This window comes from Lepus europaeus, chromosome 3 (assembly GCF_033115175.1).
Source record: "Lepus europaeus isolate LE1 chromosome 3, mLepTim1.pri, whole genome shotgun sequence".
In the NCBI taxonomy this organism is placed as follows: domain Eukaryota; kingdom Metazoa; phylum Chordata; class Mammalia; order Lagomorpha; family Leporidae; genus Lepus; species Lepus europaeus.
In genome coordinates, this window is record NC_084829.1 from 52,301,775 (window position 1) to 52,329,310 (window position 27,536).

At 42.3% G+C, this 27,536-nt stretch overlaps 1 protein-coding gene across 7 annotated transcripts in view; it reads left to right on the forward strand.

Annotated features, from left to right (window-relative positions):
• PAQR8 (progestin and adipoQ receptor family member 8) overlaps positions 1–27,536 on the forward strand; it is a 150,809-nt gene that overhangs the window by 40,749 nt on the left and 82,524 nt on the right. The window lies entirely within an intron of this gene.

Sequence of the window (27,536 nt, forward strand, 5' to 3'; positions counted from 1 at the left end):
CTAAATCTACAGTTCTTCTCTATCTTTCATCAAATTGTTTCTGCTTGACTTTTACTCAGCCTATATGCTTCAGTTCTCTTCCCATTGGAACTGCACTGTGGCGTACCAGGTAAAGCCACCACTGCAGCGACAGCATCCCATATGGGCTCCAGTGCAAGTCCCGCCTCCTCCATTTCTGATCCAGCTCCATTCTATGTCCTGGGAAAACAGTCGAAGATGTCCCAAGTCCTTGGGCCCTGCACCCACATGGGAGACCTGGAAGAAGCCCCTGGCTCCTGGCTGCAGATCAGAGCAGCTCCAGCTGTTGCAGCCACCTAGGGAGTGAACCAGTGGATGGAAGACCTCTCTCTCCCTGCCTCTTCCTCTCTGTAACTCTGCCTTTCAAATAAATTTTTAAAAATCTTTAAAAAATTGTTGTCAACATTCAAAGGAATATTAATATGTAAGAGGAAATGTACATAACAATAAACAATTAAAATTTAAACCAATACTTGCAGAAACATTACACAGTAATGAGGTACTGTTTTACATTTATGACACTACCAGCAAATCCTGTACTGATCATTTTTAATGCTGGGGAGGTTGTGCTGAAATGCTTCTTCATGCAGCAGTACTAACTAATTCTAACTAATTGCTATCCTTTTTTTTTTTTTTTGGAAAGTGATTTTGTAGCAGATACTTAGAGACCTAAATATGTCCATATCTTTTGCTTGATCATCCAACTACTCAGATTTATGTAAAGAGATAATTCAATTGAAGAAGACAGCCATCTGCCAGAAAATGTTAATTCTATGTAAGATGTATTCTATAACAAAAATAAGCCTCCATAGCCAATAATAGAAGAATGACTTTTAAAAAGTTACACTGCATCAACTTAAGGGAGTTTTATATTGACATTAAAACTGTAATTATGAAGACTATGCAATATGTGAAGAGTGCTTTATGACATAGTGTTAAGTTGAAAAACAAACACAAAAATACATGTACACAAAGATAATAATTATGCCAAAACATCCAGAGAAAGAGAAAACGAACTAGGGAAACACAGAACAAAATAAACAGATGTATTAGGGGGATAAATTAAACCAAAATATTCCTGCCAGAATTTAAAGGACTGTTCAGCTGAAGGCCATCAAAATGCAGGGATGCTGTTTGCATTTTCTTTTTGCCTAAAACCAAGACAGTTTCACAAAGGCAAAAGAAAGATTTTCTACCCTATTCCCCTACTTTTCCACCCAAAGACTGGATATAAATTCTTCTTTTATAAAAAATCTGTGTTTATTTCTATTTATTTGAAAGGCAGAGAGAGAGAGAGAGAGCCTACAAAGAGCTCAGAAGCAGGATGAGCCCTGAAAAGCAAGGTTGCCTGGGTGAGGCACTTATCTCCAGCCTGATGTGCAGCTTTCTTTGAGGAAGCAATAAGGGGAAGATTAATAGGAAATATTTCAGTCTCCACTACTGCAACTAGTCTTGAAGCCCCATGTAATATTATATCCATTTTCTCTTGTCCATGATAAAGCTATTCTCACCCTTAGCTAGAACTTTTGTTGAGCTTGGTGGTTTTCCTGAGTGGGATTCCCACAGTGGCCTGAGCTGTCATCTTGCCATTCCTAAGCTCTGGCTACGTCAAGAAAGTAAGCATAAATGAATCATCTGGGTTCAAATGCATTCTTCATTTCTCCATTTTATAACGATAGTCCTATCTCTTCCAGATGGTTATGGTCAATGCCCACTTTCAGCTGTAGACTTTTTTCCATACCTGCTGATTTCTCAGCACAAAGAACTAGAAGTGACTGGGTAGTAGATGAAACTTTGATCTCTCAACAATCAGAGCTCAGAGTTATAGGAACAGAAAGAAAAAATTGGTTTAGTGGATCCTGGCATTGTGAGTAAGCAGGGTCACTCTGTCTACACCTTGGTTCTCAGAAACATGTATTTGTCAAAGTGGATAACAATAGACACTGTAAGTTGAACTCCCCTGGGGCCATTGCTGTGGCATAGCAGGTTAAGCCATCGCCTGCAGTGCCACCATCCCATATGAGCATCAGTGGATCCAGCTGCTCCATTGCTCCATTTCTGATCCAGATCCCTGCTAATGGCCTGAGAAAGCAGTGGAAGATGGAACAAGTGCTTGGGCCCCTGCACCCACATGGGAGACCTGGGTGATGCTCCTGACTCCTGACTTTAACCTGACCCAGCCCTGGCTCCCTGGCACTTGTGGCCATTTGGGGAATAAACCAGCAGATGGAAGACCTCTCTCTCTCTCTCTCTCTCTCTCTCTCCTTCTTTCTCTCTGTAACTCTACCTTTCAAATAAATAAAATCAATCTTTTAAAAAAATAAGTTGGACTCCTCTGTGAAAAGAAGACTAAATTTAATTGAGCCTGGGGTTACAGTTCAGTTGGTAGAGTCAATGACGGAAACCACAAAGAAAAACACCTCACACAAGTGATGCTGACTTCCTGCCCTTTGCAAGGAATTGTCACATCCCACATTCTTTAAGCTCTGATTAGACAAAAGACAGACTTTGCTGACCCTTTTCCCTGATAAAATCCACAAACCCCAGATCAGTTCTAGTCAGTCCAGAGACTGTGCATTAATGACCACCCTACCCTAGGAATAACCTTTTGATGTCACATGAGCTAAAATCTACCCAAGCAAACTAAACCTCTCACCCTTGAATTTGCTCAGGTGAACTTCACCTGCATAGTTACATCTCATTATATATTGAGTTACTGGAATTTCTATGAATATGTAAACTTCCTGCTTAGAAGCTTTGTCCCTTTGCACAGCAGGGTGCACTTTCAGAATGGTATTTTCTCCAAATCTGCTCCTTTTTGCATTTCAGTTGACATTTTCTACCTATTAGGGCTACCACACCATATAATGATGCTAACTTAGGGTATGTCCTGGAAAGTATCATCTCTAACTGCCACCAGCTAATGCCTAGATCAGGTCAAAAGTCTTTATCTTGACTCATTTCCACTTCAAAGCCCCAAAACCTGCAAACCACTTGATGTTTTTTGGTTACATTCCAGGCAGAGATGCTATCACCTGCCAGGCAAAACTGGTGCGAACTCTTATATAAGAGCCATGCCTGTGCAGATGGACCAGGAAGTGTCCAAAAGTCATCCTTTACTTAATTTTAATACTAAGATCTCTACCCTAGGAAGAGCTGAAAGTTAATTCCTGTAGCATAATGTGTGTGAGGGCATGTTTCCAAACTCCATCTGCATGAACTTCTACCTACCTCTCTGTGTAATGATAAAACTTACTCTTTTAAATATTTATTCCCAGAGCTGACATTTGGCATCTTGGTAAAGACGCCACTTGGCACACCTGCAACCTGTATGGATATTGCTGGTTTGAGTCCAAGCTCTGCTTCCAATTCTAGCTTCCTGATAATGTACACCCAGGGAGGCAACAGATACTTTCAGTCCCTGCCATTCATGTGGAAGACAGGTTTGGTTCCTTGCTCCTGGCTTCAGCCTAGCCCAATTCTGGCAATTGCAGGTATTTGGGAAGTGAACCAGTGGATGGAAGATGTCCCTCTGTTTGTCTTTCTGCCTTTAAAATGAAATGAAAATAAGTTTTTTAAAAGTTTTAAAACCTCAGGACTGGCACTGTGGTGCAGCAGGTTAAGCCGTGGCCTGCTGTGCCAGCATCTCATGGGTGCCATTTAGAGTCCTGGCTGCTCCACTCCTGATCCAGCTTCCTGCAAATGCACCTGGGAAAGCAGTGGAAGATGATCCAAGTCCCTGGACCCCTGCACCCACATGGGAGTCTTAGAATAAGCTCCTGGCTCCTGGCTTCTGCCTGTCCCAGTCTCGGTTATTACAGCCATTTGGGGAGTGAAACAGCAGATGAAATATCTCACTCTCTCTCTCTTTCCATCTCTCTGTAACTATGCCTTTAAAATAAATAAATAAATCTTTTTTTAATAAAAGTTTTAAAACTTTTAATCCATCAGCACTAATACTTTAAAAACATAAATAAATAATACTAAGTCCAACTTTGACACCTTAAAGGCTAAGATAAGCAGTTTCTCAACCACAAGCTCATCTTTTACCTCTGCCCAGGACCCTCCCAACAGTCACACATGTGCACAAATGTCCAGGATGACCTTCATACGACCTTCCTGGGTGGCAGCAGTGAACAGCTCCACCATCTTGGAGCTACAGAGCATGCACCAAGATCCCTGTCCCCATCAATTATGCATCAGGGTCTCCAACTGGGAAAAAGAATGAGCCTTCTACCTAGAGTGAGACATGTGACACTGCCTTTGCACACAAACTTCTGAGAGCTCATGAGTGACTATCTTCAGAAAGCCAGCTAGAGACTCTGCTCCTATGCTGCTTCCCTTGTGCTTGATCGTTAGACCTTAGTAGAGTCTTATCAGGGAAAGGTCAATCCAGCCTCTTAACAATTTTTCTTACAGGAGAGCCTAAGACAGCAGGGTCAGTTACATATCATTTCCCACCCCAAATAAAAGGTACCTGCTTTCCCTTGCTCAGGGAGCTGTGGCTTTGAAAATGATTCACCATTGTCTCCTTATTTGCTGCAAATAAAAATTACTTTGTGTGAGGTGTGGCAATGCATACATGATCAAGTGATCTATTGTCCCCAGAAATACTTGGCTTCTTCTGTTGAAGTTTTTAAATTTTTTAAACTAATTAATTTATTTGAAAGAAGAGAGAGAGGGATCTTCCATCTACTGGTTTACTCCCCAGATGCCCACTACAGCCAACCCTGGGCCAGGCTAAAGCCAGGAATCAGCAACTCCATCTATATCTCCCAGTGGGTATACTCGGGCCGTTATCTGCTGCCTCCTAAGCACGTTAGCAGAAAGCTGGATGGTAGGACTCCATCCTAGGTACTCCAGTATGAAATACAGGCATCCCAAGTGGCAACTTGACCAGCTCTACCTCAATCTCTAGTGAAGATTTTGATTTCCACACAACAAGAATTGAACTCACTCTGGGAAGGTAGCACAAGCTGACCTCTCAGTTGTACCTCAACAATCACTGCACTGCTCTGTGTGGAACTGAATAGAATGGGGACAATGGATCACCCTGATCATGTGTGCACTGCCACACTTCATTTCCTATAAAGTACATGTCTTAGTCCAATCTGATTTTTTTCTAGAGTCCCTTCTTAGTGGGCCATTCATTTATAAGCCCTTGGATAGTGATTCCCTGTGGAGTCCTGTGAACAGAAAGGCAAATTCAGAGCTGGAATGTGTGTTGATTCCAGTCAAGATGAGTTGTCCCTCTTCCCAGAGCCTTCCTAATTGCTTTGGTAAATGAAGTGCCCCCTGAGCCTTACTTTGGAAAGGAGGCATCTGATGCATTTTCCAGTCTTACATAACAAATTCACTCAAGCGTGCCCCTTTCTAAGAGATGTTCAATTTCTTTTTTTGTTTTTTTTCCAACAGAAGTTCTGGCATTTGCTTCTCATTTAGTTTGGGTATCACTTTCTCCAAACATCTAAGAGTCATCCTAGCAGTGTGTCCTAGAGTCCCTGCCAACATATTAATTCACTTATCCCAGGAGAATGCTCCCATATGAATCAACACTCCTTCAACCAGTGTTATTTTCTTCTTCCTGTTGATCTCATTCCTAATCTCATCCTCACTCTCTCAAGTCAGCCAGAATGTATTGACCAGGTCTTTCAACTCCTTCTGGGCCACTGGGAATTCAGCCTTTTCTGGAGCTTTGCTACTTTTCTGCTTAAATGCAGAGTCTGATATTCAGCTTTATCTGCCTTGCAACTATCAGAGATAAGACTTATTGTACTCTGCCAAAGAAGCCCTCTAGCTTCTACATTAGGCAATCTGATTTCTAAATAATCACCCTCAGCCTTTCTTTGTCTTTCTCAAGAATATATTTTGCCACCAGCATCAACCATCTGATTCCCTTGTCTTTATAATTAATTCCCCATGCTGTTCAAATACTGGTTTCATTGTCCTAGCCAGCATATTCCCTTTCCCTGGAACTTGTTACCAATCTGTGTGCTTGGCTTTATCCATGCTTCACCAACCACCTGCTGAAGATTCCTATTGCTAGTTAGTTATTGGGTAAACCAACTTCAGTGCCTGCTTTCCTATAACTACTCTTACCACCAACTGTCACAGCTAGATTTCCCGGGAAGTGGACTTTGCAGTGCAGATTAATATGCAGGTTGATAGGGTGGGAAATGTGGCATTCTTGCACAAATATCTATGGGTAGTGAAGAAGCAAAATTGAGCAGTGAGAAGTCTTGTTAGGTAGGAAGTCAGTTATGAGCTTATGTGTGTGTAACAGGCACAAAGAGAAGACGTCTATGTCCAGCATATGCATCTGCATCTCAAAGTCATCCTGCCCATGTTTCAGGGGCAACCCAGAGTTAGCATCCTGCCCTGCCCCCTTCTACCTGATAACCTGCCAGGTGGAGGTTCCCACCCCTTCTGCCTGACAATCTTCCACAAGCTCCCTGGTGCAGCCCAGTATCTGCATCTCAAACACCCTGCTCTCTTCCTCCTGTCTGATAACATTTGCATCCATAAAGTCCTTTGTGTCAGACCTTCCAGAGAAGTTTTTCTATTTACATCCAAAAAACTCTTTGTTCCAAGAGGAGCAGAGGTGGGGAAGCCAAACCCATCTCCTTAAAAACCCCCAGCCTCAACTGGACTGTGTGCTCAGCCCTCTGCCTCTCTGCTGAGCCGCCCGCCTGGCCTGGTGAGGTGTAATCTCTCACCTCGCTCCTTCCTCCTCCCCAGTCTCTCAGGCTCTGTCTGGAGAGGTGCCCATCCGTCCTTACGGATGTCCCTTCCCTAATAAACCTTGCTATTTTACCTCCCACTACTCTCTGTCTCACGCCTGAATTCTTTCTTGCGCGAAGACAAGAACCCTGCAATTTCTCCAGTAACAGTCTGACTGTGACATCCTCACAACAAGGTTACAGCAGATTCTATGACCATTCTTTGAATAAATTCGGTCTGGCTGCGAGTTGGTTATCTGTCTCTTCTCTGTTCTGCACCCCTTTTCCTTTCATTCTGCCTCTGCCTCTGTAACTCTGCTTTTGAAATGAATAAATAAATCTTAAAAAAAAAAAAAAAAAAAGAATGACCCATACCTCCCACAAAACAAACAAAAATCTAGGAGTGGCTTGGTTAGTGAGACTTCTGATAAGGGTTCATTTAGCCCTCACCTTTCCCCTATCTGTGAAACCCAGATGGGAAAAATAGGTGTGTCTGGATGTGGACTGCAAGCTGTCCCATAACAGAGCAAGCAGGAAAACCTGCATAACCTGAACACCCCAATCAACCAATACCGGCCTGCATCTACTTTGAGACCTGTTGTGCTGTTTCTAATAAGAAACACAAATCTGACATCAAGACCTTGAAAAGTAACATTTCTTTACAGAAGACTGTTGAAAGGGAAGTTTTATCACAATTACTAAAAAATATTATACCTTCTAAAAATCTTATTTGGACAGATCACTCCTGAGTTCCGTCTATCTAAGCTGTTACTCCCCACATCTGTCTTTTCTGCTGCTGGCAAAACCCTGAAGACTCTTCCCTCTACCTTCTGAATTTCCTTCACAAATATACTGTAGAACCCCCAAAACCTGGATCTGCTTGCCTGGCATGCAACAAGCCAATCATTGACATCAAAGTGGTAAAACAAAGTAGGTATGTATTTGCAAAGCACAGAGCAAGGAGCCAGGCAGCTGTAGCTTCATTTCCAGGCTTCCAGAGGCACTAAGGGCAAGGGATCTTAGAGACTGAAGTTGGTGTTGAGGTATGTGTTCAGTTCACGTGCAGGTCTCTGGTTGGTCTGAAGTCCTCCTGGCTTTCCGATGATTGGTATATGGTAACTTCACGATGGAAAAGTGGGTTTCAGTCAGTCAGGTGGTGTTTACATTTTGCTTAGGCCTGAAGTTCCTGGAAAAAACCTTTAGACAAGGCCAGACATCAGAATGTTATCTATGGAGGAAATCATGACCACCCCCTCAATTTAGTGAGTTAATTTTAGAAAGAAGTTGATTTGCAAAGAGACTTTAAGCTACAGATGGGAAACTGAGAGACTGTGGGAGACCAGAACCTGACCTTATCTGCACTTTGTATCAAAGGCTTTACAAAGGAAATCAGTTTCAAGCTTGTATACACATCATTTGTATGTAAATCAAGTTAGCCTTTCTCTGCATTTTTCAGTTCTCCTTTCTTCACTGTAATCAAGAGCACACAAAGGCAAGCACAGACTCCTTAGCAGAATGGGGGGATATATGATCCTATATTTGATGCAGTACATTTTACCAGATGAGAACCTGATAATAAATTAAAATGTATCAGTTCCTTGGAGCTGTCATGCCACTCTTTGATCACCTATCTCCTCCTCAATCTCCTTGTAGTTTATGAAAATATTTCCATGATGCTTTTTCTGAAATAGACTTTGCTGCTTTCCTCCCTTCTATTCAAAGAAAACTTGTTGACCTGCCTGGTAGGGGAGCCCATATGAATGTGAGCTGCAGGCATATGCATATACACAAGCATAATTTTGCATGTAATTTGAATGAGTTCAAGGACCCCTGAACAAGTGCTAAAGACAACTTAATTAGTCTTTTCCCCTAACTACCTCTCAGTTCCTGAAATTATGACCTCAAAATTTTATCTAACCTAAAACATTTAGATGCCCAAAACAATGTAAAATCAATTTTGGGGATATCTGCATGTGATTGATTTTTATAAACTATATAAACCATATGTAGATTATGTACCACAGAAACCGACATTTTTATTAATTCATTCATTCATCTTACAAACTTCCATTAAGAATCTGCCATTCTAGAGAAATACACTTATGTGAAATAAATCTCCAACTTTAAGACTCAAATGAATTAATGGGGATAAGTGATATGTGAGCAGACGGAGGGTACTGTAGAAGCTTTGGTGGTTAGAGAAGGACGAGGAGCGGGTGGGCAGCAGTCCAGTTCAGTCTTGGAGTTGAGCATAGGCTAAGTGGTTTCAGGGAGAGCTTCTTGGTGAAGATGCCACATGAACTGTATCATGGGACATTCATAGAGTTTTCAGAAGAAAAGAGAGGGAGAAAGATGTTGCTGGCAGAAAGAATAGTACTCCTGTTTGCAAAGATCCAAAGTCAAGAGAGAACCATGTGCATTGCAGTTCTTGTCATTGGTTTTCCAGAGCTGGAATGGAGTGCAGATAGGAAGACATCGTAAGAGGTAAAGCAAGAACTAGTTTGTGGAGGGCCCAGAATGCTGGACTTAGGAGTTTACTCCTTATCTCAATCAGATGTGGAGCCTCTGAAAAGCTCTTTATCAAGGCATGACAAAATATGACTTACATGTAGCAGGGGGAAGCGCAGTGGCATTTGGGGTTGATTCTACATAAATTGCACTTAATATTTGAAAATAGTAATAATGAATAATTGAATTTATGAATGATCTGCATTTTAAAAAAGATTTCTTTATTTTTATATTTGAAAGTCAGAGTTAGAGAGAGAGAGAGAGTTCTTCCATCTGCTAGTTTCACTCCCCAGTTGACTGCAATGGCCATGGCTGAGCCAGACCAAAGTCAGGAGCCAGGAGCTTCATCTGGGTCTCCACAGTGGCATGGGCCCAAGCACTTGGTCATCTTTCACTGCTTTTCCCACACCATCAGCAGGGAGCTGGATCAGAAGTAGAGCAGCTGGGACATGAACCAGCACCCATATGGGATGCTAGCATCACAGGATGCCAGCATCATAGCTTTACCTTTATGCCCCAATGCTGGCCCCATGACTTACTTTTTATAAATTAAAGAGGTACATTACATTCATCTATTTAGTTGGTTAGTTAGTTAGAAAAGTGACAAGACAGAGAAAGAGTGAAGCAAACCTTCCATTCAGTGATTTCACTTACCAGATGACTACAACAGCCAGAGCTGTTCCAGGCTGAAACCAGGAGGATGGCTCTCCATTAGGATTTCCCATGTGGGTGGCAAGGACTCAAGTAGTTGAACCATCATCTTCTGCCTCCTGGAGCACCTTAGGCAGAAGCTAGATCAGGAGCAGAGTAGCCAGGACTTGAACAGATGCTCTGATATTGTATGTATGATATTGTATTTCCCCAGTGGAAACTTAAGTCATTGTGCCAAATGTCTGCCATTAGATAGATATCAATTTCAACATTATATGAACATCATAGAGTGTACTTACACAAACCTAGATAGTATAGGTTAACCCCTCAATGTGCTCTGGATGTAATCAAGTGACAAACTAAGCAAGATGTATGAAGCTGATGATGGCATGATGATTTACAATAAGCTTGTTTGTTTTTTGTTTAAGATTTATTTTAAAGATGAAGTTACAAAGAGAGAGGGAGAGACTGAGAGGGAGCTCATTCATCTATTGTTTCATTCCCCTAATGGCCACAATGGCCAGGGTTAGGCCAGGCTGATACCAGGAGCTAGAAGCGTCTTCTGGGTCTCTCCTGTGGTTGCAGGGGTCCAAGCATTTGGACCATCTTCAGCGGCTTTCCAGATGCATTAGCAGGAAAGTGAATAGGAAGCGGAGCAGCTGGGACTTAAATCACTACCCATATGAGATGCTGGTGTGGCAGGCAGCAGCTTAACCTATGCCACAATGCTGGCCCCAACCTGTTGTTTTATAAGCAGAAGGAGTACACTCTAAAATAATGATACATGGATGAAATTCGACATGCAAGAGAATTATTCAGGGAAATGCCTGTGAAGGATAAAGAGAGGAGACCTACTGTGATGTAGGTCTGACACATGTGAAGGAAAGGAACAAAGAAAGAAGTTGAGGTAGGAGAAGTTTTGGATGTCAGCATCAGTAAGGAAGATTCACCCAGGCCAATGGAGAATTCATGAGTCAAAATCACCTGCCAGAAGAATCTTCCATTTTATAGGAATGGGGCTAAATAAATAGCACCCCCACCATGTTTAGTCATTGAGAGAGCCCATGGGAGGTATAAGCTAAGCACAAACACAATGACAGATCCAGTGGAGCCACAGCTGCATCATACTAAATTTTACAGGAGATATGACTGACAGATTTTCATGAGTACAATATTCTCACATCACAGAACAATGTAGATCAAATATAGGAGTAGCAGGGCTCCATTGAGACATTCAGAACCCCAGCATGACTCTGCTCTCTTCTAGTTTTCTGAAGTTTTCTCAATTCAGCTGGCAGATGGGGAAGGGATGCAGATGATATATGAGAGGGATCCATGAGTTTCACCTGGGCTTTGTACGTGTTACCTATGTCTCTATTACGGTGGCCAGGATGTAGTAGTCTTGGGGCCCCACCTAATTGTAGGACGATTGAAAAAATATAAGCTATTTACATACTGCAAAGCCATTTGTGTGGGATGAATGACAGACAAAGCAATGTCCTCAGTTTCAGGTTTGGATTACAGGTAGATGATGGTGCCATTCACTAATACAGATAATGCAGAAGGAGGTTGCCGCCTTCATAGGAAGTGGAGATATCTAGTAACCATCTGGACATTCAAGTTTGGAGCTCAGGCAGGAGATCTGGGTTAATCAAAACCAAATGATGGGCCCGTGCCGTGGCTCAATAGGCTAATCCTCCGCCTAGCGGCGCTGGAACACCAGGTTCTAGTCCCGGTCGGGGCGCCGGATTCTGTCCCGGTTGCCCCTCTTCCAGTCCAGCTCTCTGCTATGGCCCGGGAGTGCAGTGGAGGATGGCCCAGGTGCTTGGGTCCTGCACCCCATGGGAGACCAGGATAAGCACCTGGCTCCTGGCTTCGGATCAGCGCGGTGCGCTGGCCACAGCACACCGGCCACGGTGGCCATTGGAGGGAGAACCAACGGCAAAGGAAGACCTTTCTCTCTCTCTCTCGCTGTCCACTCTACCTGTCAAAAAAATAAAAAATAAAAATAAAATAAAAAACCAAATGATGGGTGAGGCTATGAGTTGCCAAAAGATAGCTCCAGAAAAGAGTAAGGCTGAATATATAAACCTGGAAAACATCAACATTTAAGGGACTGTGTTATTCAATGTCTATTTGAATCTCCTTTTTTTACTGTGTATTGCAAAGCTGGAAAGATAGAAACTACATTTCCCAGACCCCTGTCAGCCAGAATTTCCAAGAATGTGACTTGGGCTCTTCCAGTTAGAAACACTGGCTCCAATTTTAGAGCTGAACAAGTTGAGGCCCTAGTGAAGCAGGAGGCATGCTTAGCTATTGCAGAGTGCAGTGAATGGATATAGAGGGGGCACCTGTAGAGGCAATTTCCTAGTTCCACAACACTTCCTAACTGTGACAAAAGCAGCCATTCCCTCTGGTAACTCAATCCAGAGTGTGGATTTTTTCCTAATGATTCAGCCGAGAGTCTACTTCTTCAGTTCTTCCACTGATTTTGTAAGCCAATAAATAGCTTGAAATTATCTTTTTCTTCTTTTTTGAATTTTATTTACTTAGTTGTTTGAAAGGCAGAGTTACAGAAACAGAGAGAGAGAGACAGAGAAACAGATATCTTCCATCCATTGGTTCACTCTCCAGATGTCCACAATGGCTGAAACTGGGCTGGTTTGAAGCCAGGAGCCAGGAGTTTCATCCAGGTCTCCCATATGGATGCAGGGGCCCAAACACTTGGGCCACCCTCCACTGCTTTCCCAGGCACATTAACAGGGAGCAAGCTGGATCAGAAATGGAGCAGCTGGGACTCAAATCAGCAGCCATATGGAATGGTGGCATCTCAAGCAGCAGATTTACCCACTGCTCCACAGCGCCGGCCCCTATCCCTTTCTTCTTAAACTAGCTGAAGCAAATTCTGTTCTTGGCACCTAAACTATGACCTATAGAATCAGAGAAACGTGAGCCTTTGGAACAGGCTGAAAAGGAGAAGCCGGGAAAGTAGCAGCAAAACCAAGACAGAGTTCTGGCCTAAAATCATGTCACAGGTGAGTTCAATAAGTGATCACCAATGAAATGTTGCAGAGAAGCCAAGACAGATGCAAGCATGAAGTAAAAATGACTCAGCCAGGCAATCCTGAGAGGGGAACAGTTTTAGTGACTAGAAGGACAAGAAGCCATATTGAAGATTAAAGAGATTTTTCCATTTTATTAGGACTCAGTTTAAGAATCAGGTCCTGACTGCATTAGTTTGAGAGGTACAGACATTATTCCGTTGCTTTTTATTGTGCTTGGAAATCCAATGTGGTGATTCAACATACTTGTTGTAGGAATTTGTCACCTGGCATCATCAAAGATCAGTAATCTATACAGCTCTGCCATTTGTTAGCTCTGTAAAATAGTCATCTGAACTTCCTTTTTAAAAAACTTTTGCTGGTTTTTCTTTTTGAAAGGCATATACACACACACACACAGAAAGAGAGAGAGAGAGAGAGAGAGAGAGAGAGAAAGATACGATCATCCACTGGCTCAATCTCCAGAGGCTGCCAGAGCCTGGGCTGGGCCAGGATAAAGCCGGGAGCCTGGGACTCAATATGGGTTTGGGGTTTCCCCCATGGATTGCAAGAATCCAATTACTTGAGCCATCATTGCTGCATCTCAGGGTCTGCACTGACAGGAAGACGGAATTGGAAGACAGAATCTGGTATTGAACTCAGGGACCAATATGGATGCAGGCATCTTAACTGATGCCTTAACTGCTGGGCTAAATGCTTGTTCCAGAATTTCCATTTTTAAAAAAGGAGGGGCATGCATATAGCCCACTGGTTAAGATGCCTGCAGCCCATATGAGAGCACCTGGGTTCAACACAGAGCTCCAGCTCCTGACTCCAGCTTCCTGCCAATGAAGACTCTGGGAGGCAGCAGTGGTTGGCAAGGTTGTTGCAGATATTTGGGAGAGAAAAACCAGTGGATGGGAGTTCTATCTACTCTATCTATCTCTGTCTCTCGAAAGAAAGAAAGAAAGAAAGAAAGAAAGAAAGAAAGAGAGAGAGAGAGAGAGGGAGGGAGGGAGGGAGGGAGGGAGGAAGGAAGGAAGGAAGGAAGGAAGGAAGGAAGGGAGGAAGGGAAAAGAAAAGAAAGCGATCTTTTTTTATTCTGAAGATTTATTTTTTTATCTGAGAGGTAGAGTTGCAGAAAGGTCTTCCATCCACTGGTTCATTCTCCTAATGGCTGCAACAGCCAGAGCTGGGCTTATCCAAAGCCAAGAGCCAGGAGCTTCTTCCAGGTCTCCCACCATGTGGATGCAGGGGTCCAAGCGCTTGGGCCACCTTGTACTACTTTCTCAGGCCACAGCAGAGAGCTGGATTGGAAGAGGAGCAGCCAGGACTCAAACCAGCGCCCATATGGGATGCTGGCACCGCAGGCAGATGCTTAGCCTACTATGCCAGAGCACTGGCCCAGAAATAGATCTTTTAAAAATGTGCATCTTGATACCTGCCTGCTTTTTGCATAGGCAGGATGATGCAGAAGATAAGAGCATAGTATTTGAAATTCAGAGACAGGCTTTAATACCGATTTTGCCACTCATTATGGCCTTGGCCAAGTTGCCTATACTAAGCTTTCTCCTGGATAAAATAGCAATAAAACTATGAGCCTTACAGAGGAGTTATGGTGATTTACTGAGTTATGTCAGGCATTTAGCACAAGATTGGCAAGTAAAAAGCACTCAGTAAATGGTAGCTGTTATTATCAGCAGTCAAGCTTACCTTTTGGGATATAATGACCATTGCTGCTTTTTACATAATGTTGCTGGCCAAATGAGATAAGATATGGGAAAGTGATGTAAGGTCTATTAAGATAAGAACTTGCAATGAGGAAAATCACACCTTAAACCAGAAATCACTGAGTTCCTTGACAACTAGATTGTGCAACAGAGCTGGTAGGGAGGACCAGGCCAGGAAAGAGAACAAGGTAAAGATGAGCCTCAGTGGTTCCATGGCTTTTCCCGGGGCTGGCCCTTGCTACAGTAATAGATGTTCTACCATAAAGAGGCAATTGATTAATATACACCTGCTAGAAAACAGGAAATTTGCCTGGGGGAGCTTGGTAGGTAGAATGGGTAGAGAGTACAACAGGTATAATGCTTAAAATTGCAAAGAAGATTCATGTACCAAAAACCTCACTCTGACTGGCTTCCATGCCAAACCCCACATTCTCCCAGCCCACCTCCATCTGCAGAAAACATACACAAATTCAGTGCACAGTAGGAATCCAAAGAGCTTATCTAGAAATAAACCACCCACTTGTACAAACAGAAGGACCAGAAATCCCTAGAGGTGGGCAAGTGAGTCCTTGCTGCCCTAACTGGCCCGGCCCTGCATTTGCCCCAGGTCCTCCAACTACCACAAAGAGGTAGAATTGAACTCCATTCTCAGGCCCTGATTTGCTGTTCCTTCTAGCAGAAACACATCAATAAAGGTGTCTACTGGTGGCCAAAGAGGGCCCATGATGCCACCACCTCACTGACTATTACACCTTCCACTCACCCACTTTCTTTATCCTTATTCCTTTTAGAGACCAAACACAGTCAGGGAAATGAGGTGCGTTTTTTTGTTTGTTTGTTTTGTTTTTAATCTATTTATTTATGTTTTACTTGAAAGATAGAGACCAAGAAACAGGCAGAGAGATCTTCCATTCGCTGGTTCACTCCACAAATGCTTGCAATAGCCAGGACTGGTTCAGGTCAAAACCAGGAGCCTGGAGCTCACTCCAGGTTTCCCATGTAGGAGGCAGGGACCCAGATACTTGATCCACCATCTGCTGTTTACCAAAGTGTGCACTGGCAGGAAGCTGGATCAGAAGCGGAAGAGCTAGGACTCAAAACTGATGTCCCAAGCAGTGACTTAACCACTGCACCAGATGTCTGCCTCCAGGAAATGAGGTTTTTCTCTGCAGATTATTTCATTTTCTCAGCTCATAGCGTCATAATCAATGATCATCCATCTTTCCTGTTACTTCTTTCATTAAGGTGAAGAATTTACATCCTGTTAGGATTCAAGATTAGGCTGCCTTCTGTAGCTGGAGGCAACCTCTGAAACCCTAGGTGTTTTTCACTTTGCTGGTGTCAGGCCCCTGAGGAGGTGGGCAGAGTAGGGCATGTGGGGCATAGGCAGTGTGACAAGCTCTGCCACCTGCTGAACAGGTGGAAATGCTGGCTAAGTCAGTCTGTTAAGAGAAATGGTCTTGGTACCAGGCCAGTCGTCCTGATTGCTAACCTCTGAGATGGCACATCCTATAATTTCCCAAGACAGATTTGTTATTACAAACACTCAACCCAATAATCGGTGCCCAAGCAAACTCAGGTGTCCTAAAGAAGTAGGGTGTAAACTTGTGTTTACAAAAAAAATAATAATAATAAGGAGCTTTTTGCCCAGCAAAGATGAAATTCTATAGAGCAGATAACATGTACACATTGTACTACCTTCCCCCATCTTCCCATAGAATCCTACAGAAGTCTTCGGAAGCTACCAAGTGATACTTATATTGTAGATATATTTTCTGTAGGCTGCACCCAAATCTTTATAGAAGATCATTTAATTACATTAAATTCAACCGAGTGAGTTCATACATTTATTTTAGCATCTGTTCTGTGCCGGGCACTGTGGGTGGCAGGCATAAATTAAATGTTGGGTCTGTCTTGAAGATACATTTGACAATGTTGTAGAAGTAAGTACCTTTTTCTCCTTCAAAATGAAGACTGAGGGCAGGAGATTAGAATATGGTGATTTTTCTCCCTCCACCTAGACTTTCTGAAGACCAAAGTCTGAGCATTCTCTCTGTCTCTCTGTCTCTCTCATTCTCATTCTCTCTCTCTCTCTCTCTCTCTCTCTCAGAAGGTTAACATCTTTGTCTAAGGCATCTTCCTTCTTGGAATTTGACCCTCACAAGGGACTTTTCTTTGTAATTAATCTTTTCTACCCCCACTAGAAACATGTTCAAATCTAACCCAACCCTACAAATATTTCTCTGCCTCCATTTCCTCCTGGGATAAAATCTTTGTTTGTGCAACTAATTATTCACTCATTAACCTAACAAATGCTTAGTAATGGACAGTAAAGGCAAGGTCTCCCTCAGGATTTTAATAAATAAGAACTTCTTGAGCTTTGCCTTTGAGGAGCTCACTTTGTGGTTGAGGTAACACATTTTAATCAGGTAAATATTGATGCCCCTTTTCTCCCCCACTGTGATCAAACTACTTGAAAGAATAACCAGCTACTGAATGTTTTTGATGCTCACAACCACCCAGAAGAAGCTGCTGGATCCTGGTTTCAACCAAGCCATTTGGAGAGTGAACCAGTGGATGAAAGACCTCTCTCTCTCTCTCTCTCTCTCTCTCTCTCTCTATCTCCATCTCCCTCTTCCTCTCCCTCTCCCTCTCTCTGTAACTGTCTTTTAAATAAATAAAATAAATCTTAAGAAAAAAACACAGTTGCTTATAAGAAACTCTTCAAACTTTCTTAAAAAAAAAAAAAAAAAGAAAGTAAGTCATCAGTTTGAAAAGACACTCTAGACCAGTGCCATGGCTCACTAGGCTAATCCTCTGCCTGCAGTGCCAGCACCCCGGGTTCTAGTCCTGGTTGGGGCGCTGGATTATGTTCTGGTTGCTCCTTTTCCAGGCCAGCTCTCTGCTGTGGCCCGGGAGTGCAGTGGAGGATGGCCCAAGTCCCTGGGCCCTGCACCCGCAGGGGAGGCCAGGAAGAAACACCTGGCTCTTGGTTTCAGATTGGCGCAGTGCACCAGCCATAGTGACCATTTGGGGGGTGAACCAACAGAAGGAAGACCTTTCTCTCTGTCTCTCTCTCTCACTGTCTAACTCTGCCTGTCAAAAAAAAAATTTAAAAAAAAAACAACACAAATAAAAAAAGACACTCTGTTAGAGCAACATGAATTCTGTAAAAATTAAATAAAAAATAAGCATCCAGTTTGGGGTGAGGCTTGGATTTTATAATGTTGAAAATCAATGGTGTTTTACCAACAAATGCTGGTAAGGATTTGGGGGAAAAGGTGCCCTAATCCATCGTTGGTGGGAATGTAAACTGGTAAAGTCACTATGGAAGTCAGTTTGGAGATACCTCAGAAATCTGAATGTAGACTTACCATATGATGGAGACATCCCACTCATGGGAATTTACCACAGCAAAATGGAATCAGAAAATAAAAATGTTATCTGCATCCCCATGTTGATTGCAGCTCAATTCACAATAGCTAAGTCATGGAATCAACCTAAAAGCCTGTCAACTGAAGATTGGATAAAGAAATTATGAGATATGTACTTTATAGAATACTACAGAGCAGTAAAAAAAAATGGATGAATCTGGAAAACTTCATACTTAGTAAAATAAGCCAGTCCCAAAGAACCAAACACCATTCTCCCTGATCTGTGATAACTAATAGAGCACCTAAAAGGAAATCTGTAGAAGTAAAATTGACATTTTGAGAAGCAATGACTTGAACAGCCCTTGTCTTGTCGAGGTACAGGTATTTTTCCCTTAATAGAGGATGGGCCTGAGAATGGGAGAGGGAGGAGGAGGTGGGATGGGAGTAGGGTGGGAGGGCAAGTATGGTGGGAAGAATCACTATATTCCTAAAGTTGTACTTATGAAATTAGTACTCATTAAATAAAAGGTTTCTTTGGGGAATAAATAAATAAATAATTCTTTTTTTTTTTTTATTTGACAGGCAGAATGGATAGTGAGAGAGAGAGACAGAGAGAAAGGTCTTCCTTTGCCGTTGGTTCACCCTCCAATGGCCGCTGCGGCCGGCACATTGCGCTGATCCGAAGCCAGGAGCCAGGTGCTTCTCCTGGTCTCCCATGCGGGTACAGGGCCCAAGCACTTGGGCCATCCTCCACTGCCTTCCCGGGCCATAGCAGAGAGCTGGCCTGGAAGAAGGGCAACTGGGATAGAATCCGGCGCCCCAACCGGGACTAGAACCCGGTGTGCCGGCGCCGCAAGGCAGAGGATTAGCCTGTTAAGCCACAGTGCTGGCCATAAATAATTCTTAAAAAAATTCACTGGTGTTGGGGCTGGTGCTGTGGCACAGCAGGTTAAAGCCCCAGCCTGAAGTGTGGCATCCCATATCAGCACCGGTTCTAGTCCTGGCTGCTCCTCTTCCTACCCAGCTCTCTGCTATGGCCTGGGAAGGCAGTAGAAGATGGCCCAAGTGCTTGGGCCCCTGCACCCACATGGGAGACCCAGAAGAAGCTCCTGGCTCCTGGCTTCGGCTCAGCTCTGGCCATTGTGGCCATCTGGGGAGTGAACCATCAGATGGAAGACCTCTTTCTCGCTCTACCTCTCTCTGTAACTCTTTCTTTCAAATAAATAAAATAAATCTTTTAAAAAAAATTCATTGGTGTTTTACAAGGTTATAGAGAAAATGACTCCAAAAAAAAAAAATCAAGAGTTTATAAATGAATAACTTATTTTAAAAAGAGGTAATATCATGTTGAAGATGAAACTGACAATTGCAGACCATCCCAATCAATTTGTTAGGTAAACGATTACTTAGTTTGATCCCTAATTAAAGAGAACTGATGATTCAGAATAGAAACAATAGCCAACACCATAGGCATGGTATTTCAGCTTACACAATTATGACTGAAAAAGTGGAACAAATTTTCTGCTCAATGGGTGCCATAAGTGTTGTGTCCAGATCAGCTACAAACAAGAGCAGAGTTTTCAATGGAAAACTTTTAAACCAATCAAGATCCTGAGGCATTTCTTTGAACAACTGTAACAGGAGATGAAACATTACCTTACCAGTATAATGCTGAAGACAAAGCACAATCAAAGAATGGCTACTGAAGGTGGAAGTAGGATGCAAGATATCTGGGTAGGGAAAAGATGCACTGATTTTGACCATAGGAAGGTAACAGAAGGAAATGGGAGAAACTGCATTCCCAGGAGACAGTTAAAGAGAAATTTGCAGTGGAAACTCTACAGAAAGAAGAGAGACACAATGGAGCAGCTGGGGTGGTATGATCACATAGCAGTGAGCAGGGCACTGCTGGAAACACCTGCAGCTGGTGGCTGGAGTAAACATCTTTTTGGAGTGAGATGAAAGGAACCTATGGCAGCCCTTGACAATGGTGATATCACCTGAGGGAGAAGCTTGGTCTTCATTGACTTTGAGTCCAGCTTGAAATACTAGTGGGCGGCAGGGTGGCCACCTAACCTCAGAAGTGAAAGCACATTGCTTGCTTCCCCTCCTCACAAAGGCACCAAGTGAGAAACAGGAAGGAAGTGCCATATTTTCTTTTAAATTTTATTTAAGGTATGTGAGTTACATGTGTTTCATATATACAGATTTAGGAACATACCCTACCCTTCCTTCTGCCCACACTCCCACCTTTCCTCCTCCTTCCTCTCATTCCCTCTCTTAATTGTTCTAATGATATACTTTCAGTTTACTTTATACTCATAAGATTAACCCTACACTATGTAAAGAGTTCAACAAATAGTATTAAAAAAAAAAAGCAAAAAAACTGTTCCTCAACAGTAGAGACAAGGGCTGTACACAATCATTAAATCTCAAAATGTCCATTTCACTCCTACACATTACATTTTTGGTACTTTAATAGTTACCACAGATCAGGGAAAACATGGTATTTGTCTATTTGAGACTAGCTTATTAAACTAAATATAATGGTTTCCAGTTGAATCCATTTTGATGCAAAAGACAAGATTGCATCTTTTTTGATGGCTGAGTAATATTCTATAGAGTATATAATACCATAATTTCTTTATCCAGTCATCAATTGATGTACATCTGGGTTGATTCCATATCTTAGCTATTGTGAATTGAACTGCAATAAACATCAGGATACAGATAAACTTTTCATATGCTTATTTCATTTCCTTTGGGTAAATATGCAGGAGTAGGATTTCTGGGTCATATGGTATATCTGTTTTCAGCTTTCTGAGGTATCTCCATTCTGTCTTTCCACAATGGCTGTACTAGTTTACATTGCCACCATCAGTGGATTAGGGTACCTTTTCCCCTACATGGTTGCTAACATTTATTGTTTGTTGATTTTTGTATGAGAGCATTCTAACTGAGATGAAGTGAAACCTCACTGTGGTTTTGATTTGCATTTTCCTGATGGATAATGATCCTGAACATTTTTTCATTTGCATTTTCTCTCTTGAAAAAATTCCTGTTCAAGTCCTTTGCTCCTTTCTTAACTGGGTTATTTGTTTTGTTGTTGAGTTGCTTGAACTCTTTATAGATTCTGGATATTAACCCTCTATCAGTTGCATTATTTGCAATTATTTTATCCCAATTCTGTTGGTTGCCTCTTCACTTTGCTGAGTGTTTCTTTTGCAGTGCAGAAGCTTCTCTGCTTGATGTATTCCCAATTGTCTGATTTGGCTTTGATTGCCTGTGTTTCTGGGGTCTTTTCCAAGAAGTCTTTACCTATGCCAATGTCTTGCAGAGTTCCCCCCAAAGTTCTCCTCTAGTAATTTGATGATATTGGGTCATAGACTTAGATCTTTGATCAATTTTGAGTTAATTTTTGTATAAGGTGTAAAGTAGGGGTCTAGTTTCATACTTATGCATATGGAGATCCAATTTTCCAAGCAGCATTTATTGAAGAGACTGTCCTTTCGCCAGGGATTGATTTTAGCACCTTTATCATAGATTAGTTGGTTGTAAATGTGTGGATTGGTTTCTGCAGTTTCTGTTCTGTTGCATTGGTCTACATGTCTATTTTTGTTCAAATACCAGGCTGTTTTGATTATAACTGCCCTTTAGTATGTCTTGAAATCTGGTATAGTGATACTTCTAGCTTTGTTTTTGTTGTATAAGATTGCCTTAACTATTTTGTATCCCTCGTGTAGGAAGTGCCATCTTATGGCAAGTAGAAGCTGCTGTGACATGTGCACAACTCGATGTTATTGGATGGATAAACCCACAGGCCCCTGAACTCTGAGTTTGGCTTGGAGGGTTGGTGGGAGATACGATGCCCACTCAGGCCTATGAAGCACACCCCTCCCCTCAATTAAGGTGCCCAGACTGAACTTGAAAAGGTGGAGCACTGACCAATTTCTGTTGACCAGGCAGCTGGTTCTGGGAATACCATAGCTCCCTCTGTGAATAGAGAAGGTTCGTGGATCCCCTGCTATCTGTGACTATTGGAGCCAAGTGCACTGTGACTGTGGGAATTCTGTGACTGTGTGATAGGGCATGGGGTGTGGCTGGGTCTTTGGATAATGAATGTGTCTGGCTTCAGAGACTCAGAGTTTCCTGAGTGCCTGTGCACTGAGGAGTGCACAGATCCTCTATGTTGTTCATGTGCCTGTAAGGGTGGAGTGATAGCCACTGTGACCTCACCTTGGGAAGTTGTTTCATCTTGGCAGAAAGAGATTGAGGCTGTGATCATTTCTAGCTGACATGATCACACCCTCCCCACTGCTGACAGTAGAGGCGATCTACCACACCCAACTTGGGTGTCACCCTGGTCTCTTGCCCCTTGAGCACTGGCTAGAGATCCCTGGCCACACCTAGCACACACCTCTGGATAACTGCTGAAGGAGCAGGCATCCACTCTCCATTTAGGCATATTTCAAAGATTATAGCCCTTAGAAGAGAAAACAAACAAGTGTTTCCACAGATGCCTAGAAGTAGTCATAGAAAAACAGGAAACATGAGAAAGGAAGAAAATATGACTCCTTGAAAGGAACACAACACTTCAATATTAGAATGTGAAGATGAAGAGATTGATGAAATGCCTGAAAAGGAATTCAAAACAATCATCACAAGATTACTCAAAAGCATACAGAAGCAAATATGTGAGTTAAAGAAAGTCATGCATGACATGGATGAGAAATCCTTCTGTGAAATAGAAGTATTGAAGAGAAATCAAATTGAAATACTGGAAAGGAAGAATTCAGTATATCCAAGAAAAAAGTGCAGCAGAAAGCTTTAAAAGCACTCGGTGAGACAGAAGAAAGAATATCCAAACTAGAAGACAAATCTTTGTAAATGTATCAGTCACACACATAAAAAAAGAAGAAATTAGAAAAACCAAAAATTGGCCGGTGCTGTGACTTAACAGGCTAATCCTCCGCCTTGCAGCGCCGGCACACCGGGTTCTAGTCCTGGTTGGGGTGCCGGATTCTATCCCGGTTGGCCCTCTTCCAGGCCAGCTCTCTGCTATGGCCCGGGAAGGCGTGGAGGATGGCCCAAGTCCTTGGGCTTTGCACCCGCGTGGGAGACCAGGAGAAGCACCTGGCTCCTGGCTTTGGATCAGCGCAATGCGCCAGCCACAGCGGCCATTGGAGGGTGAACCAACGGCAAAAAGGAAGACCTTTCTCTCTGTCTCTCTCTCTCACTATCCACTCTGCCTGATGGGCCAAATGTACCTAATTGATATCTATAGAACATTTCTTCCCACAGCTAGAGATGCACATTCTTTTCCTCAGTGCATGGAACTTTCTCTAGGATAAACCATATGGTAGGCCATAAGGTGAGCCTCAATAAATTAAAAAAAAATTAAAATCATTCCATTTCTCTCTCTCTCTCTCTCTCTCTCTTTTTTTTTTTGAAAGGCAGAGTGGACAGTGAGAGAGAGAGAGACAGAGAGAAAGGTCTTCCTTTGCCGTTGGTTCACCCTCCAATGGCCACCGCGGCCGGCACATCGAGCTGATCCGAAGCCAGGATCCAGGTGCCTCTCCTGGCCTCCCATGCGGGTGCAGGGCCGAAGAACTTGGGGCATCCTCCACTGCACTCCCGGGCCATAGCAGAGGGCTGGCCTGGAAGAGGGGTAACCGGGACAGAATCTGGCACCCCGACTGGGACTAGAACCTGGTGTGCCGGCGCCACAGGCAGAGGATTAGCCTATTGAGCCGCGGCACCGGCCTCCATTTCTCTTTTCTGACTACAATGGAATGAAGCTGGAAATTAACAACTTAAGAAATTCTAGAAAATATGCAACACATGGAGACAGAATGACATACTCCTGAATGTACAGGGGTCACAGAAAAATCAAAAGGAAAATTTAAAAATTCTTAGCAATGAATGAAGATGACAGCATGACATATCAAAACTTATGGGATATATGGGGCTTGGGCTGTGGCTCACTAGGTTAATCCTCCACCTGCGGTGCCGGCATCCCATATGGGCGCCAGGTTCTAGTCCTGGTTGCTGCTCTTCCAGCCCAGCTCTCTGCTGTGGTCCAGGAGGGCAGTGGAGGATGGCCCAAGTGCTTGGGCCCTGTACCCGCATGGGAGGCCAGGAGGAAGCACCTGACTCCTGGCTTTGGAACAGCACAGTGCCAGCCATTGTGGCCATTTGGGGGGTGAACCAACAGAAGGAAGAATTTCTCTCTGTGTCTCTCTCTCTCACTATCTAACTCTATCTGTCAAATAAAAAATAAGTAGATAAATAAATAAATAAATAAAACTTTTGGGATATAGCAAAAGCAGTGTTAAGAGGAAAGTTTATGGCAATTGGTTCCTACATTAAGTAATTATAAAGGCATCAAATAAATGATCTAACAATGCATAAAAGGGTCTAGGAAAACAAGAACAATCCAGGGGCTGGCATGTGGTGCAGTGAGTTAATGCCCTGGCCTGAAGCGTTGGCATCCCTTATGGGTACCTGTTCACGTCCTGGCTGCTCCTCTTCTGATCCAGCTCTCTGCCATGGCCTGGGAAAGCAGTAGAAGATGGCCCAAGTCCTTGGGCCTCTGCACCCACATAGGAGACCTGGAAGAAGCTCCTGGCTCCTGGCTCCAGATCGGCGCAACACTGGCTGTTGTGGCCAATTGGGAAGTGAACCATCAGATGGAAGACCTCTCTCTCTCTCTCTCTCTCTTTCTCTCTGCCTCTCTTCTCTCTGTGCAACTCTGACTTTCAAATAAATAACTAAACCTTTTTTTAAAAGAACAAACCAAACCAAAAACTAGTAGGAGGAAAGGAATAATAAAAATTAGAGAAAAAACAAAATTGAGATAAAAACATACCAAAAAAATGAAATGAAGAGCTTTTTTAAAAAAATAAATAAAATTGACCTACCTTTGGCCCAACTAACAAAAAAATGAGAGAAGACTCAAATTAATAAAATCAGAGATGAAACAAGAAGCTGTTAAAATGGATACAACAGATATTTTAAAAATCATCAAGAATTTCTATAGTTATATGCCAACAAATTGGAAAATCTACAAGAAATGGATAGATTTCTGCATGCATACAATCTACCAAAATTGAGTCTTGAAATCATAGAAAACCAAAATAGACCAGTAATCAAAACATAGATTGAACAGGTAATAAAGAACAAAGAAAATCCCAGGACCAGAAGTATTCACTACCAAATTCTACCAAACTTTTAAAGAAGTACCAGTTTCAATTCTCCTCAAACTATTCAAAACAATTCCAAGAGAAAGAATTCTCCCAAACTCCTTATATGAAGCCAACATCACCTTAATTCCAAAACCAGAAAACAAACAAAAGATAAAACAAAGAGAACTATAGACCAATGTCCCTGATGAATACAGATGTGAAAATTTTCAACAAAATACTAGCTAAGAAAATTCAACAAAACATCAGAAAGATCATTCACCCAGACCAAGTGGGATTTTTCCTTGGTATGCAAGAATAAATCAACATACACAAATCAATAAATATGATACATCCATTAATAAATTAAAGCATAAAAACCATATGATTATCTCTGTAGATGCAGAGAAAGTGTTTGATAAAATACAACATCCTTTTCTGTTAAAAATCTTTAGCAAATTGATAAGTGAAATGGACACTATTAGAGACAATGACAGGATCAGCCCTTGTCTAGACTGTTGAGGAACAACTTACTATTTTATTCCTTTTAGTATTTTTGTTGTTGTGGTTGTTGTTGTTGTTGCTCTGTTTGTTCCACATAAGACCACTGGTTGAACTCTGTAATCAATGCACAATCATTCTTAGGCGTTTAAAATTTAAAAAAAAATCTTTAGCAAATTGGGTATAGAAGAAATCAAAGCAATAGATGACAAATGCACGGCCAGAATAATATTGAATGGGGAAGGGCTCGAAGCATTTCCACTAAGATCCAGAACCAGACAAGCATGCCTACTCTCATTGCTACTATGCAATGTTCTGGAAGTTTGAGCCAGAGATATTCAGGAAAAGAAATCAAAGCGATACAAATGGGATAGTAAGAAGTCAGATTACCCCTGTTTGCAGATGATAAGAGCCTATACATAGGGGACTCAAAAGACTCCAGTAAAAAATCATTAGAACTCATGAGAGAGTTTGACAAGGTTGCAGGTTATAAAATCAACATGCAAAAATCAATAGCCTTTTTTTACACAAACAATGCTATGAATGAGAAAGAAAATTATAAGATCAGTACCATTCAATATAGCTATAAAAAATTTTAAATACCTTAGAATAAAGTTAACCAAGAATATGAAAGTTATCTACAAAAAAATTTCAAAACATATAAGAAATAGAAGAAGACACCAAAAAATGGAAAAATCTCCCATTATCATGGATTGTAAGAAGTAATATCACCAAGATGTCCATACTACCCAAAGCAACTTATAGATTCAATGCAGTCCCAATCAAAATGCTGAAGGTGTTCTCAGATTTGGAAAAAATGGCCCCAAAATTCATATGGAATCACAAAACTCCCCAAATAGCTAAAGCAATCCTAAGCAATAAAAATAGAGCTGGAGGCATCACAATACCATATTTAAAGACATATTATCAGGTAGTTATGATCAAAGTAGCTTGATATGGATACAAGAATAGACATGTCAACCAATGGGACAGACTGGAAACACCAGAAATTAATTCAGGCAAATACAACGAACTGATCTTTGACAAATGAGCTAAAATATATCTTTGGAGAGAAGGCAGTCTCTTCAACACATGGTGTTGGAAAAATTGAGTCTCTCTCTCTCTCTCTCTCTCTCTCTATATATATATATAATCTATATATATAATTATATATAGAAATATATAGAGAATATATATTAATTATATATGTTATATATAATTTATATATATATATATATATATATATATATAGAGAGAGAGAGAGAGAGAGAGAGAGAGATGAAACAAGGCCCCACCTTAAACCCTATTAAAAATCAATTCACGGCCGGCGCCGTGGCTCAACAGGCTAATCCTCTGCCTTGCGGCGCCGGCACACCGGGTTCTAGTCCCGGTCGGGGCACCGATCCTGTCCCGGTTGCCCCTCTTCCAGGCCAGCTCTCTGCTGTGGCCAGGGAGTGCAGTGGAGGATGGCCCAAGTGCTTGGGTCCTGCACCCCATGGGAGACCAGGATAAGCACCTGGCTCCTGCCATTGGAACAGCGCGGTGCGCCGGCCGCAGCACGCTACCGCGGCAGCCATTGGAGGGTGAACCAACGGCAAAAGGAAGACCTTTCTCTCTGTCTCTCTCTCACTGTCCACTCTGCCTGTCAAAAAAAAAAAGAAAAAAAAAAAGAAAAAAAAATCAATTCACAGTGAGGTCAGCACTGTAGCGTAGTGGGCTAAGCCTACGTCTGCAGTGCTGGCATCCCATATGGTTGCCAGTTGTAGTCCCAGCTGTGCTTCTTCCAATTCAGCTCTCTGCTATGGTCTGAGAA